Consider the following 15,450-nt stretch of genomic DNA (forward strand, 5'->3'; position numbering starts at 1 on the left):
AAGGGCTGGGTGGCTCATGCCTGTCTATAATCCTAGCTACTCAGGTGGCTAATATCTGAGGACTGAGGTTCAAAGCCAGCCGGGGCACTAAAGACCATGAGACTCTTATCTCCAATTAACCACTAGAAAACTGGAAGTGGCGCTGTGGCTCAAGGGGTAGTGTGGTAGCCTTGAGTTGAAGAGTTCAGGGACAGCATCCAGGTCCAGAGTTCAAGCCCCACGACCAACAACAACAAAAAGAAAAAGAGAAAAGGAAGGGTGGAGGAGGGGCTGGGAATGTGGCTTAATGGTAGAATGCTTGCCTAACATGCATGAAGCCCTGGTTTCAATTCCTTAGTAGCTCAGGGGCAATGCCCAGGCCCAGGGGTAGAGCGGTAGCCTTGAGCTGAAGAGCTCATGGACAGTACCCAGGCCCAGAGTTCAAGCCCTAGGACTGGCAAAAAAAGAAAAAAGAAAGAAAAAGAAATGAGAGAGAGACACTTTGTTATCTGATATATTGAATTTATTTGTATTTGGTTATTTGAAATTTGATAGGGAAGGGGGGAAAACCAAGACGGGTGTGGGGTGTGGGGGGGGAGGGAAATGGGTACCAAGACATATGAAAGGGTATCAATGTACGTGAATTAATGCACCTTCTATCTGGCAAATATCATGTAACCCTTTTACTAATTACAATTAAAAAACGCAAAAAAATAATAAATAAATAAATAAAGGGGTTTTATAACATAAAAAAAAAGAAATGAGAGAGAGAGAGAGAGAAGAAAGGAGGGAGAGAAAGGAAGAGTGGAAGGGGGAGGGGAGGGGGAAGGGAGCAAGGAACTCACAACAGAGGGAGGGTTGTGCTGGGAGCAACTGGCCAGAGTAAGACAGCGAAGGTCATGTGAAGGTTATGACAGAGTACAAGACAAAGAAGGTCATGTGACGACTGTGACAGACTACAAGACAGCGAAGGTCATGTGAAGGTTGTGACAGAGGGGCAGGTAGGGGACTGATTTGAGTCTTAGCAGGGCAAAAGAGATTCTGGTGACCCCGCAGGAAAATCCTGGTGCCAGGCAGGCACTAGCTGTGTGGTTGGAAGTGCCTTGATCAAGTTGAGCCTCTGAAACGGAGCCCATATTGACTCCTACTACCAGGGTGGCTTCAGAATCCACCTGCACGTGGTAAATATACAGCCCCCATGACCTTTCTCAGCTGGGCCCCTCACATAGCCCCGCTGAGAAAACACAGAAGGTAGGTGGTGACCTCTCCCTGTCCTGAGCGGGGACATGTCTGCTCCCAAGTCGCAGCAGCACTCCTCTCCTGCACCTGAGCCCTCTCCTCGCTGAATTTCAGGTTGACCACCCACCTCTCAGGTCTGCAGCAGGTAGACCCACGTGAAGACCACTTCCGGATCTGTGGTCAGTCCAAGTCTGGCCACTAGAACTCTAGCAGCTCTGGGCTTGCCAACATTTACAGTAGAGCCCAGAGCTAATGGAAGAATGGCAAGAGGAAGGCCTTCCCTGTCCTCCACATAGACACACACATGTACACACACATGTGCATGCATACAATTACACGTGTGTGTACACATACTGTGCACAGACACATGCATACCAGCACACTCGTGCACGCACATGTGGACACAGATATACATGCAGCAGCAGGCCAGGACTAGAAGGAAAGCAAAAGCTGGGGGATGCGGCAGATGGAGGCAGGAGAGACAACTTCACAGGCCCGAAGCAGAGCAGGAGAAATTCCTTCCAGAGGCCGTGTAGAGCAGGCCCCTGCCCCTACCCCTGTCACGTTGGGGTCTAGAGGTCTCCCTAAAGGGCGAAGGGGGCAGGGGCATGGGGGCTGCAGGGCTCGCTGGAGACCATCTAGCCAAACCAGCCTTGGCATCCAACTTGATTGCCCTGAGTGGGGAATGCGGCCAGCAAAGTGGTCCAATATGTTTGGCACATGGACGTCGAGATTCCGCCCGCTTCTTGGGGGGGTGGGGGGAGTGGTAACCAGAGAAGCCTGAGGTGTAGCCCTGGGGCCCTGGATGTGAAAGGCCCCACTGCTGCTGGGAAAGGGCTGAATTATTCCTCCATCCCATCCCCCTCCCCTGTACCTCTCTTCCCCTCCCTTCCACTCCCTGCCCCCTCTCCTCCCTAGCTCTCCCCCTGCAGCCACCTTTCTCTGTGCTTCAGAGGTTGACTATATTAGAAACGTCACACACAGAGACGCCACAGGATTTCCCCTTTGGTGGCCAGTCTATCTCATTTATTGTTGTATGAATCACCCCTGTAGCTTTGTCAATTTCAGGATTTCCTCCTGTTTTAGGCAGACGAGGAATAGAAGTAAAAGGCAAACTACAGAATGGGAGAAAATATGTATATGCCAAATTATCTGACATAGAGCAACTGTAAGAAAATATGTGGCTAGGAATGTGGCTTAGGGGTAGAGTGCTTGCCTAGTATGCATGAAGCCATGGGTTCGATTCTTTAGTACCACATACACAGAAAAAGCTGGAAGCAGTGCTGTGACTCAAGTGGTAGAGTGCTAGCACAGAGAGGCTCAGGGACAGTGCCTGGGCCCTGAGTTCAAATCCCGGGACTGGCAAAAAGATAACAAGAAAAGGGAAGGAAGAAAGAAGGAAGGAAGGAAGGAATAAAGAAAGGAAATATGTAAGAAAATCCAATAACTCAGCAGCAAAGTTTGTGAGACCTCATCTCAGTCAATAACTTGGCCCAAGCCTGTCAAGTCAACTACGGAAGGAAGTATAAAGGGTAAGATGGTGGCCAGTACGGTCCAGGAATACAGTGCAATGCTATCTCAGAATCAGAACAAAAAGAGCTGGGGCATTATTCAAGTAGCAGGTACCTACGTAGTAAGTGCAAAAGCCTGAGGTCAAGCCCTAGTAACACACACACACACACACACACACACACACACACACACACACACACACACACACACAAATTGTGTTCATAATAAAGCAAATTAGCTTGGCTTTTCATTACTTGAAAATGCATTCATGTTCCCTCAGGTTAAGAGAAATGCAAAGTCACATAAAAATAAAAGCCCTAGTTCAGCTGTCTGATTTACAGAAATAGGAAAAGAAGTTGAGAAGAGTGTGGGAAACATTTTCATGGACTATAACTTTCATATTATCCTACAACAAATATAAACTGAAACAGCCATGATAAATGGATATCTGAGAATATTAGAATGCCCATATCCTTTGATCCAGCAATTCTACTTCCAAGGATTATCCTGTAGTGTTCTTTATAAGTAGAAATCATAGCCCCCTATGATCATATATATATATAAATATATAAAATATAGAAATTATATATATAAATGTAAATTTCATTGCTGGACACAGGTTTCTCACTTCACCTTGGTAATCTTAACTGTTCAAGAGGCAGAGATCTGGAAGACTGAAGTTCAAGACTGGGAAGAAAAGTCTGGGAGACATTATCTCCAATTAATCAGCAAAAAGCTGATCTAGAGGTGTGGCTCAAGTGGTAGAGCAGCAGACATGAGCAAGAAAGCCATGAAACCAGCAAACTGAGAAACCAAATCCTTATCAAATAGGCAGCTATTTACAAACAGAAAAAGACACAAATAGAAGGATGAATTTGTTGTGACTCTTTTGAATTAATATGGAAAGAGCAAAAAATATATAAAGCTATAAAGAATAATCATATATCAGTGTGAATAACATCATGCTTCTGTATATGAATAAAATACATACAGAAAAATATTCAAGCTACTTAAAATGTGTTTTCCTTGGAAATAGGACCATATGGTGCTTGGGAGAAGATTGGGGAAAAGATTTTATCTGTTCAAAAAGTAACTTTAAATAAAGAAAAGAACCAGAAACTCAGATTATAACTAGCCCCAGCCTAAGACCACAGTTAGGGCCCATTAAACAATGAAATTAAGTGTTTGTGTTTCTAAGTATTGGAAACAATTATGTAACCCTACACGCTCTGAAATCACATACCACGAAGTTCAAGGTAATTGACCAGAATTTCCCGCTGCATTGAGTTTAGTGTAGTTCTGAAATGAAAGACATTTCTTCAGAAAAGATTAAGACCATAATTTTTTAAAGAAGGTCAACTCTGATTCCATTTCAGCTGAGAGGTTTTGTTTCATTTGTTGTTTGACTAAAGCCATCCAATTGCCTTGAAAGGGCATACATATTTACGTCCTCTTAGCGGCCATGGAAATTGCTCTCCCAACAATTTCTTAACGAAGAAAGTCAAAAATAGTTTGCCCAAACAGGGGATTTTCTATGCTCCTAGGCCATTTGTTTCATGGTGATAAACACTGACTTGGGAAGGAGAGAAGCTACACACGGGATCTTGTGATGTTTGTAGAGGGTTGAGAGTTGCCCATTGCAGCAAAGTTGTGCCCTTACTCAGACAGACAATGTTTTAAGAATCAAGATAGACAGACACCAGAGCTCATGCCTGTAATCCTAGCTATTCAGGATCTAAGGATCAAGGTTTGAAGCCAGCATAGGCAAAAAGTCTGTGAGACTCTTTCCAATTAGCCACCGCCCCCTGCCCACACAAAGCCAGAAATTTAGCTGTGGCCAAGTGGTAGAGTGCTAGCCTTGAGTGAAAATGCTCAAGTACAGTGCCAAGGCCCTGAGCTCAGGTTCCAGGATTCACACACACACACACACACACACACACACACACACACACACACACACACACACGCATGCACGCACGCGCACGCGCGCACACAAAATCCAAAGTCACCACATTTCTCCTCCAGGCCTGCATGGTGGGTCAGTGCCTCTATGTGAGCTCAAAATCTCCTTTCTAGATTTTTCTTTGATACTGAGTCTTGACAGAAATCCAACTGAAAGTAGAACAAGAAATAAAAAGTTGCCAAGCCAAGGACAAAACATCTTAGGCCGACCTCAGTCCCATTTTGAAAGACATTCTCTAGCACAGTCAGATACATCCTTGCTCAGAGGTTCCCAGGACTCAGAACCTTCAGCCCAACCAGACACCACCCTCTAGGCCTCTGCCAACCCTCGGAAGTTTCTGCCCCACAGGCCCCCACCCAGCTCTTGGCCCCCCCCACCTTTAAAATCACCCTGGTCTTGGCCTTAGGGGGCCCAACCCTGAGGCTAGCCTACTTCCAAACAGAGACATCCATTTGTGCCCCCAACCCTGAGCAGAAGCTCTGCTGAAAGCAATGTCTGTCAACTGGCAAGGCCTGCGAAGTCTGAATAAACATGTTTTATAGCCCCCAGATTAGGAAATTATACAGCTCTGCATATTAAATGATATTGCATTGGAAATATAATCCATGACCATTCTTGGGACCAATGAAATACAATATTAGAATTCTATGAGACTGCCACACCGGCAGTTTCAGGTTCTATTCAGTGTGGCTTTGCCGTGTACCACACACCACACTTGATATTGCTCCCATGACACTTTGGGGGTGAGGCTGGGAGCTCTGTTTTACAAATGGGGAAACTGAGGCTTAGATGGGGAAAAGGACCTGTCTTTGGCTAGGGGAAAAATGTTTCCACATTCAACTGCTAATGACAGCTGTGGCATCTTCACCCAATGCGCTGGAGCACCTGCTACTTAGCAATGGAGCTTCTAACTCCACAGGATCACCTTTTCTCATGGCTGTCCTCTAGAGTTTTGTCATCACTGATCAATCAGTGAAAACAGTCCAATGACCCTCTGTGAGGACTGGCTATCACATCCTCCAACCACATCTTCTGTGTTGGTAGCCCCGTGCTCTAGTCTCCCACTGGAGCCTGAGCAGACATGTCTCCTCCATCCTCAGCTAGGTGTTGTTCCAGTCTTGATGTCATGAACAAAGAACCGAGCAAAAGAGCACGTGAGTGATGAGAGGCATGGATTTACAAAAGCGAGGGTAGGGTGAGAGTACCTCCCCACAGCATGGAAACAGGCAGCAGAGAGCCAGCTGGACCCCAAGGAGCATCCTGTTACAACCATGTGGGCATCCTGTCCATGCCACTGGAGCAAAAGAAATGCGAGTCCAGGTGCTGGGAGAGAATCAGGCTGTAGTTCTGCTGGGTTTGAAGCCAGACTCTGCTTCCATGTCTAGGAAAAGCTGAGGGCTTTCCTAAGGGAAAAGACAATTGCAAATGAACTGGCTGGCCAAAGCCTGCCCTCAGATAGCAGAAGACAGATCTGGCACAATGGCACCCTCGGCAGACACCAACCCCTCTCCTGCTTTGTTCCACCTGCTCTGAGTGCTCTGAAGGAATTCACAAATGAGCACCCTCTCCTCTGAAGCTCTGAGCTAACCATTCACCTCAAGCCTTAATTTGTGTAATCCACATGGGAAGGAGAAGGTGATTTTTCTCTCACATGAGCTGCCATTGCAGCTGACACATCATGATCAAAACTCATGCATAACGAAGCTTGGCTTCCCATTAGCAATTCTGACTTTAAGGTTCATCATTATTTGTGATGCACCCAGCTCATATCTTATTTTTAATCCTTTAGCTCATTACTATCAGGAGAAAATGTGTGATGGTATTGATTAAGGCAATGTGACTAGAGGTGATTAGAGGTTTTACTGGAATGAAGGGCCTTTTCTAAATATATAGCGACTGTGTTATGCGCCAGAATGTCGACCCACTATCATCAGGCCAGCCAGGTGTCCTCTGCAATGACAACATTCCAATATTTCTAATTCTTCCAACTTTGCCATTTAAAAATATCGTACGTTTATGAATGATTCCATTTGTCACTGGACGAGTATACTTATGAAGGCAGGATGAAGACATGCACACACATATAATGTGTGGTTCATTTATTTGGCTAACAGCTTTCAATATTTAGGCCCATGAAACATGGACTTCTACCTACATTTGTCTCCCAGGGCCTCTGTTTATAGCTTCATTCACTGCATAATATGAATGGGAAAACAAACAAATATTAGGACTCAAATTTTCTTATGGCTGCATTCACCAAGATCAAGTAGGTGAATACTTTAATAGTAGCTAATTTGTTAACCTAATACACAAATGGTCTCAACAAATATCACAAAGGCGGTTGGTATTTACTCTGAATTTAGATTTCCAATTTTTTTTTTGAAAACTAGGAAAAACAAATCATCAAGCTTCATTTCACACTTCGTGGGGATGTGTCACTGATACTATCTTTAAATTAAGGCAAGAAAGGAGTACTAGGGACTGTGTTCACCCCATTGTGTTTGAATTCTTGTCTAACACAATTCCATAAATAGCAAAGACAGCAGTCAATAATTTCTGGGAGGAGAGAGGGTAGTGTAGTACTATCAGACAATATGATTGGTCAGAAAGTCACCAGAGAGTACTGTGTAATTCAAAACACTGTGAGTCCAGTAGTAGAACAGATACAGTGCTAATTCTACCAATGCCAATATTTCATTGTTATTTTCTAGCATATTAACAAAAACAGATAAGTTCTAGGAGGCGGGGAAAAAAGAGTTTCCTTACTTATGCTAATAAACACATACTATCTCTAAGGATGTCTAAGAAAAGAAAATGGAACAATCCTTACAAATTAAAGCACAAAACTTTCCTTTGTACAACCTTTTAAAGTTCAAAAGCTAATTAAATTTAAAATGTAAATAAAATATAAAACTTTACTGAAGTTGGCAGTGGTGGATCACACCTATAATCTCAGCTACTCCAGAGGCTGAGTTCTGAGGCCTGTGGTTCAAATCCAACTGGAATAGGAACATCTTTGAGACTCTCATCTCCAGTTGAACAGCAAAAAGCCAGAAAGAGAGTTATGGCTCAAGTGGAGAATGACAACCTTGAGCAAAAAAGTTCAGGGACAGTGCTGAGACTGAGTTCAAGCCCCAGGCCTGGCATAACAACCACAACCATAACCACTTTACTGAGGGTCATCAAAGTGTACATGTTCCTGAATTCTCCAGTTCTGTGATCTTATGCATGTAACATCACCAGACAATGAACTCCATGACAAATGGAGTTCTCTATGACTTTCCCAGAGAAATGGGGCAGATGCCACATTCTGGCAGTACTTCTGTTTTCATTGATAGAACTGCAGTGCTAGGGCTGGATTAGGTGAGACATGTGATCTCTAGATTCCTAGCGACATGGGCAGGGCAGGGTGACATCAGAAAAACTTTATGAAGGGAATACCCCTCAGGGATGGGATGGCCTAAAGGAGCCCCACTGAGACCACCAGAAAGATTTGTCTCCTGGGTACCTTGATTCACTATAAAAATCAGTTTGGTCCCTCATGTTTTCACAACTCCAACATTGTAGTTGAAAGGAAGGAACAAGGAGCCCATTTGAGGGAGGAGAGACATGAAAAGGATGCAACTGGTCAGCTCTAGCCCCAGAAGGCAGAAGAATGTGTGTGTGTCCACCCAGAGCTGGAGAAGGCATCCTGTGGCTGTCTGCTGGTAAGCACTGTCACTGTAGTGATGCCACCACTGTCTTCTCACAGAGACCAGAGGTGTGGCCCAGGCTCTTCCAGTGAGAAGCCACTGAATTGAATGTTGTGTGGGGTTGAACCATCCTAGCCCTCCAATCGCCCTACTCAAGGCACAGGACAGAGCAGGTGATGAGAGACCAGAGACATTAGAAGAGAAGCATCAGGAGTCAGAGCTGCTCTAGGTAGCATGGAGACATGTACAAAGTTCACACTTGCAGGACTTGTCCAGCAATCATGTCCCAAGCAGCCCCCAGGGAATGGCAACAGGGGACACGAGGTCACTAAAGCTTTTGTTAGCCATGCCCTTGTATTGGGGCACAGCTTTTGAAGTGTATGTGTAAAGTATCACTTGGGCAATAACAAAATAGGCTACAGCTACATTTACACCCATACATGCATGTACACACATATACACAGATGCACAATGCATGCATGCATATAAATGCACACACAAACACAAAGTACATAAATACATGCAAATATATAAATGAACATATGTACTTGTGCATATACATGCACCTGTGCATATACATGCATGCATGCATACCCCTGCACATATGTATACACACACATATAACACATTCCTCCTTTACTATCAGCCTTCTTTCACAGACCCTAACCCCCACAGACAGGTGTCACTGGCCTCCGCACGCACCAATTAGCCACCACTGGTCCAATTCTGTCCTGCCACTGTCCACCTCCACAGTAGATATGAGGAGGATGCTGGGAACAGGGGGAGTTGAATGGGGCAATTTAGGTGGGTGAGAGGCAGGTGTTTCCTTCTGCTCCCTTCTTTTCTATAAACACTGTCATTTGCCATTAAGTGTAAAGATGATATTGATTAGAGAAACAGCACAACAGCTTCACCAAAAGTGCTCTCAGCTCGTTATGAAAATATCCAAGGTCTCACTTTTAATTATCCACTGAGCTCCTGACTTCCACATAGTCCAGCAATCTCATGGCCCACCCCAGGCAAGGTCACGGTGACCCTGGGGGACATGGAGGAGCGTGGCCAGCCTCCTCCAAGAGGCCACTGTTGAACAAGAACCAGCCTTCATCTCCTATTTCCTGCTAGGTTACTTCCTTGGGAATTACTCTGGGTGGAAAGCCCTCCTTGAATAGTGTTTTCTTTGGGGACTAGGGAGAAACTCAGCATCGTGAATGAGAGATGATTGACAAGCCTCAGATCCTAGACCAAGAGAACTCCCCAAACCCAGCAGGACTTTCAGGAAACAGATGCCAGGCTTCAACCCTGCTTACATCTGAGCCAGCTTGCTGCCATGCATGTGAGTTTCTACCCCATGGCCCAGCAGAGGGGCAAAAGGAAGGGCAGGAAGAGCTCTGAGGAGGGGACTTGACTAGAGGGGAAAGGACAGGCAGCAGCCATGAGAAGGAGCTGGGGCAATGCAGAACCATTAGAAATGTCACAGGACTGGAAAGGGACTCAGAGCCATCTTGATGTATGATGCTTGTTAATTCCCCAGAGCCCTTGTGAACACCTTTATTTTAGAATTTCCTTTGGAAATGCTAGCCTTCCCACCTAGACACCAGCACTTCTCTGTTCTCAGCCTCCCTTGCAGCTACCAAATCTACCAATCAGACACCGCAGTCGCTTGTAGGCTCACCCTACAGAAGCCATCCTGTAATCCCGGTGGTGACAGCATCCCACATGGCCAGGAGGGCTTACTGCATGCACACTGGTGTTGGCACTGGACCTACCACTGGGGCAGAAGGCAGCCATTGCATCAGCTCACCCACCTCTAACCTGCGCCTTGGGTCTCACCAAGTGCTAAGTGATTCTAATGTCCTTTTAAGATCTCCTTTTCTCTGGCTGACTGCGATTCCCCGGGGTCCTGGCCTTTCTATAGTAATAGGACACCCTCTTATACTAGTGTATTATGTTCCCCCAGTATCCGAAGGGGACACATTCCAAAACCTCAGATAGAATCCAACTCTGCCTATGTAGTCTACTTTATTCTTAGAAAAACTTATGATACCTAATTTGTCAATGAGACAGTGAGATTATCAATGCCTGCTAATCAAATAGAACAATTGTAACAATATACCATAATCTCAAAAGCAATGGGATATAGTCTCTCTCTCTCTCTGCCTCTCTGTGTCTTCCTGTCTCTGTCCCTGTCCCTGTCTCTCTGTCTCTATCTCTGTCTCTCTCTCGTTCCTGGAATTTTCCATGTAGTGCTTTCAGAATGAAGGTGATTATGGGTAATTGACACCATGGAAACTGAATCTTGGGATGAGAAGAGACCGATGCTACCAGAAGATAAAAACCCCTCAAATCCCAGAGCCTGAAAGATGTACGAATGAATGGCTTCCCACTTATACTCTTCAACCCCCTTTGCTCATGAGATCAACAAGTGATGACTGACAGCTGTCAGTCAATGAGGCAGGGACCAATCCAGCCTCCATCCTCACCCAGTCGTTGGCTGAGGCTGGAGCAGGCATCAAGTGGGTTAAGCATGGACAGGCAGAGGGGGCATCTGGGATGCACAGAGCCTATTATCCCGGATCCCTGGGTGAAGTGGCTCCGGGGACCTGGCCAACATCTCACCCCTCCTGGATGGCTTCTCCAGGGTCAGCATATTAAGAATGAATCCTGGCTAATTCAGTCACCCTCCCATTTCTCAAGCATGATTTGTGGCTTAATTGCAGCAGGAAAAAAAAATAATGAGAAGTGCACAGCCTGGGCCATCTCCATAATTCATAACTGCAATAAAACCCTCGCTGTGCTGTCATGACTCAGGGCAGACTGCGCCGGGTGCATACCAGGCCAGAAGAAGGTCCAGATGTTTCCGTTACAGCATTGCTGAGTTTAGAGCCTGGACAGGCTGCACTTCCCGGCACTTACGGCAAAGCCCAGCCCTGGCTGGAGGCAAAAGCCAGAGCTTTGGCTTGTGGTCCTGGAGTCCAGACAGCCTGCTTCAGGCTGCCCTGAAAAGTGGAGAACACCCGTCCAGAGTGTATTCCACCCTACAAAAGCCCCTCTGTGAAGCTCTGCCCCAACCCCAGTAAAGGGAGATATGTCACTTGGTTAAGCCATAATGGGAATGTATTGGTTCACTTAAGTGAACTGTGCAAAGATTGTTCAGTCTTCAGGTGAGGCTTGACCCAGAGGCTTGATTGTTGTCTTTTCTCAGCCTTTGCCTCAGGCTCCAGGCAGTGGCCCACAGGCAGCTCCAGGCTTGCCCCTTCAAGAAGTCCAAGGGCATCACCCCCTCTGGAATTGAGAGTTCCAGAGGATCTCTGACCCAGAGTGCTGGGCGAGGCTCTCAACTCTTCTTGCACCCACTGGGTCAGGTCCCCACTCCTGACCCGGTCACCAGGAGAGGGGCGGGAGGACAGCAGAGCACACGCTCAGGTCCAGGGGCTGGGGGCAGCCAGCCCTGGTCATTTTCAAGTCAAGATTTTAGGTGAACAGCCAGGTCTCTTCCTGTATGTTGGGGTGGGAGGTAGATAGGTATGTGGTTTTACCCTGCAGTGTCTGAGTTAGTCAACCCCCCAAAGGCCTAAAGCAGTCACCCTTCACAGACTATAGACTGCCTCTCATAGAAATGTCCCTGAGGCCTGACGCTGCAGAAGTTGCATTTTGAGAGAAAGTTCTCGAAAGTTCTGCTGAGTGGACACCTTGGAGGAGGAGCTGGCTCTGTCACACTCTGGCTGGGGACCCCAGTGGAGTTAGGAGCTAGGATGCCAAGAGAAGTGGGATGGGACAGGGGCTCAGAACACTCAGATCAGAGAGGGACCTGGCCTCGGATGTTTGGTGCCCTGGCTGAGCCATACCTGTCTAAGGGCCCTGTCCACAATCAGTGCAGATGTGTGACCATACAGCAAGGAATGCTGGGAGGCGGTGGCATCATCATCACCATCAGCATCATCACCACCACTGCTGCTCACAGTACACTGCAACCAGCGGCCACCTTGCAGCTCCTGGCTCCCAGCTCTGCTGGGGCTCTGCTGATGGAGAAGTATACCTCTTCCGCCCCCCAGTGTCTTTCTCCTTCAGAACCCCTTACTCCCTGAGCTCACTGGCTATCAGAAGTGGTGGTGGCTGTGTGCTTAGGTCAAGGCTGAGATGCTGGGGACATGGCCTACAGACCTCTGTGCTCCACTGGGGTCGTGGCCTGCCGAAGCCATTCCACCGTGTGGCTCTCGAGCACCAGACAGGCTTCAGTAGACAGAAGGCCAGGCAGCCCCTTGATGCACTCTCCAGGCCTCCATTACACACTCAGACATGCCTTGTCTTGAACCTGAGTGGACCCACTGTGTCACTACTGTGCAGAGGCCCTAACCAAGGGAAAAACTTGAAAAGAGTCTCCTTACCCTGTCCTCACAAGGAATTGTGTGTGTGTGTCTGTGTGTGTATCTGTGTGTCTGTGTGCCAGTCCTGAGGCTTGAACTCAGGGCCTGGTGCTGTCTTTGAGCTCTTTTGCACAAGGCTAATGTTCTACCACTTTGAGCCACGGCTCTACTTCTGGCTTTCTGGTGGTTAACTGGAGATAAGAGTCCCACGGACTTTTCTGTGGGGGCTGGCTTAGAACTGTAATCCTCAGATCTCAGCCTCTTGAGTAGCTAGGACTGCAGGCACGAGCCACCAGCAGCCATGCTCACAAGGAATTTAAAAGCCAAAGAACACCAGAAAGCACACGAGCTAGAGACAGAAAGGGAAGCTTCTCTCTGCATGACTCTGATTGCAACTTGAAAGTATTTATTTCTTCTGCATGTATTTTTGTTTGTTTCTGGGCCTAGGCAGGAAAGCCCATGAGACTCTTTATCTCCAATTAACCACCAAAAGTCCAGAAGTGGATCTGTGTGGCTCAAGTGGTAGAGTGTTAGCCTTGAAAATAAGCAAACAAACAAACAAACAAGCTCAGGAACAGTGCCCAGGCATGGAATTCAATCCCCAGGATCAGCAGGAAAGAAGGAAGGAAGGAAAGGAAGGAAGGAAGGAAGGAAGGAAGGAAGGAAGGAAGGAAGGAAGGAAGAAGGAAGGACGCACGAGCTCCGCGGGTGCAGTGATCCAGGCGCTCTCCCGCTGTCCGCCACGAGGCGGTGCCAGAGCCCGGGCCACGACACCGCGGGCCGCCCGCCGGCCTGCAGCTGCAGAGTGGGATCTGGAGACACACCAGGCCTCTGCGGAGATCCGGGGAGTGAGGCAGGGACTGCTGCAGACCCAGCCCTGGCCCTGTCCCCGCTCCCCGCCTTTGCAGGGAGCTTGGGGAGGCCTAGAGGCTCACACAGCCTTCCAGTCTGTCTGTCTGTCTCTTGGGGAGCCGGGTAGAGGAGCAGCAGAGCCCAGACGCCCACTGCACCCCCTTCCTGGTCCTCCATTAAGACCAAAAGAGGGGTCTTACCCCTCCCGGGAGGCCACCCCCTCTCCTATGAGGCCTGCCCAGGGCCCCCAGGACTTTACCACAGGATAGCAGTGGACACTCCTTGACATGTAGGCCCCATGAGAGGCTGGACCTGGTCTCCGATGGGGTCACAGGCGTATTCACTGTCACTCGCTGCTGCAGAGGACAGATCTGGCACCAGGGGCTTGGCAGACCCACCTGGTTCAGAGCAGGGCATCGGCTCCCCTGGCCCCCCTCGCTCTGTAGGACCCCTCAGGGAAGCTTCAGCGTGATGCCTCTTTGACTCTGTGTGTGGATTCTGCAGGGGTCCAGAGTGGCCAGGTGGATTGGAGTGGAGCAACCAGTGCCTGGTCTTCTGGCCTTGGGTTCTGTGTGCTTGAGCCCCTACACATCCCCCAAGGTCCCCCCTGTGCCTGTGGGTGAGAAGGAACGAGAAAACACGCCCCAGACTCCCGATAGCAAACACAGGCCTATGCCAGCGGGCCCTGGGTGGGAGTTAAAATTCATAGACTGTTAATTAGCATGTAGAACAGGAAGGGTGATGGCGCGCCCAAGGCCAGGGCTTAAAAGCCTGCTTTAACAGAGGACACAGGGAAACCAAACAAGCCAGAAGGCTCTGCTTCTTTTTACATCACAGCAGCACCGACGTTCACGTCTGCTGGGGCGCTTGGAAACCCCACAGGGTAGACCTGCATGGGCTTGCTGGTATTTGAGCCTGCTGAGCCGTGGGTCTGGGAGAGAGCACAGGAGGGTGGGAAGACCAAGGAAGGGGGTGCTCACCTCACCGGCCACAGATGCCTGACCCACCTGTTCGCAAGGCCATGCTGCTTCCTGGGTGGGCCAGGGCTGGTTCACTCCATGTCATAAAGGGAGGCTGTGACTTTGAACTCTTACACCTTTGGCACAAAGTAACATTTATGGGGCCTCTGAACCCCAAATTTGCCACAATGATTCCCTGCCCTTTTTGGACACATTTCCTCATAAGGGGGCGGGGTGGGGTCACAGCCCCATGACTTGCCAAGGCCCTGGGGCTTCTGCCATCGCAGACAAGGAAGGACTTTCATAATAGGTGGTTGGTTGAACCGTTGGTTAGATGCATGGGTATAGAACAGCTAGATGGTTGGATAGATAAATGATGGGTGGATGATTAGATGGTTAGTTGGGTGGATGGATGGATGGATGGATGGGTGATGGATGGACACATGGGTGGATGATGGTTGGATGATTCGTTGGCTGGATAAATGGTGATTAGATGGATAAATGGAGAGATGGCTAGATATTTGGTTGGCCAGATGGGTAGATGATGGATAGAGAGAAGATGGACAATTGGATGGATGGATGATGTTTGGTTGGCTGGATAGGTGAATGGTGGGGTGGATGGTTAGTGGGATGGAGGGATTAATAGAGACATAGATACTTGGTTGGATGGATGGGTAGTTAGATGGATGAATTGATGGATGATAAATGGATATGATTACAGATCATGGGTAGTTGAATGGATAGATGATGTGTTGTTGGATGGACAGATGGATGGATGGATGGATGGATGGATGGATGATGTTTTGTTGACTGGATAGGTAGATGGTAGATGAGCAGATGATGGATGATAGATGAATAGGTGTATGTTTGGTTAACTAGATACGTAGACA

General features: G+C 47.8%; 1 long non-coding RNA gene across 1 annotated transcript; it reads left to right on the forward strand.

Moving 5' to 3' along the window:
- Positions 1–7,986: 7,986 nt before the first annotated feature.
- LOC150054868 (uncharacterized) lies at positions 7,987–9,699 on the forward strand. Its single transcript, XR_016537667.1, has 3 exons — positions 7,987–8,056; positions 8,261–8,400; positions 9,574–9,699. It is a non-coding gene; the product is annotated as an uncharacterized LOC150054868 (long non-coding RNA).
- Positions 9,700–15,450: the final 5,751 nt, after the last annotated feature.

The sequence above is a fragment of the Megascapheus bottae genome, chromosome 14 (genome assembly GCF_031878675.1).
Source record: "Megascapheus bottae isolate mThoBot1 chromosome 14, mThoBot2.hap1, whole genome shotgun sequence".
In the NCBI taxonomy this organism is placed as follows: domain Eukaryota; kingdom Metazoa; phylum Chordata; class Mammalia; order Rodentia; family Geomyidae; genus Megascapheus; species Megascapheus bottae.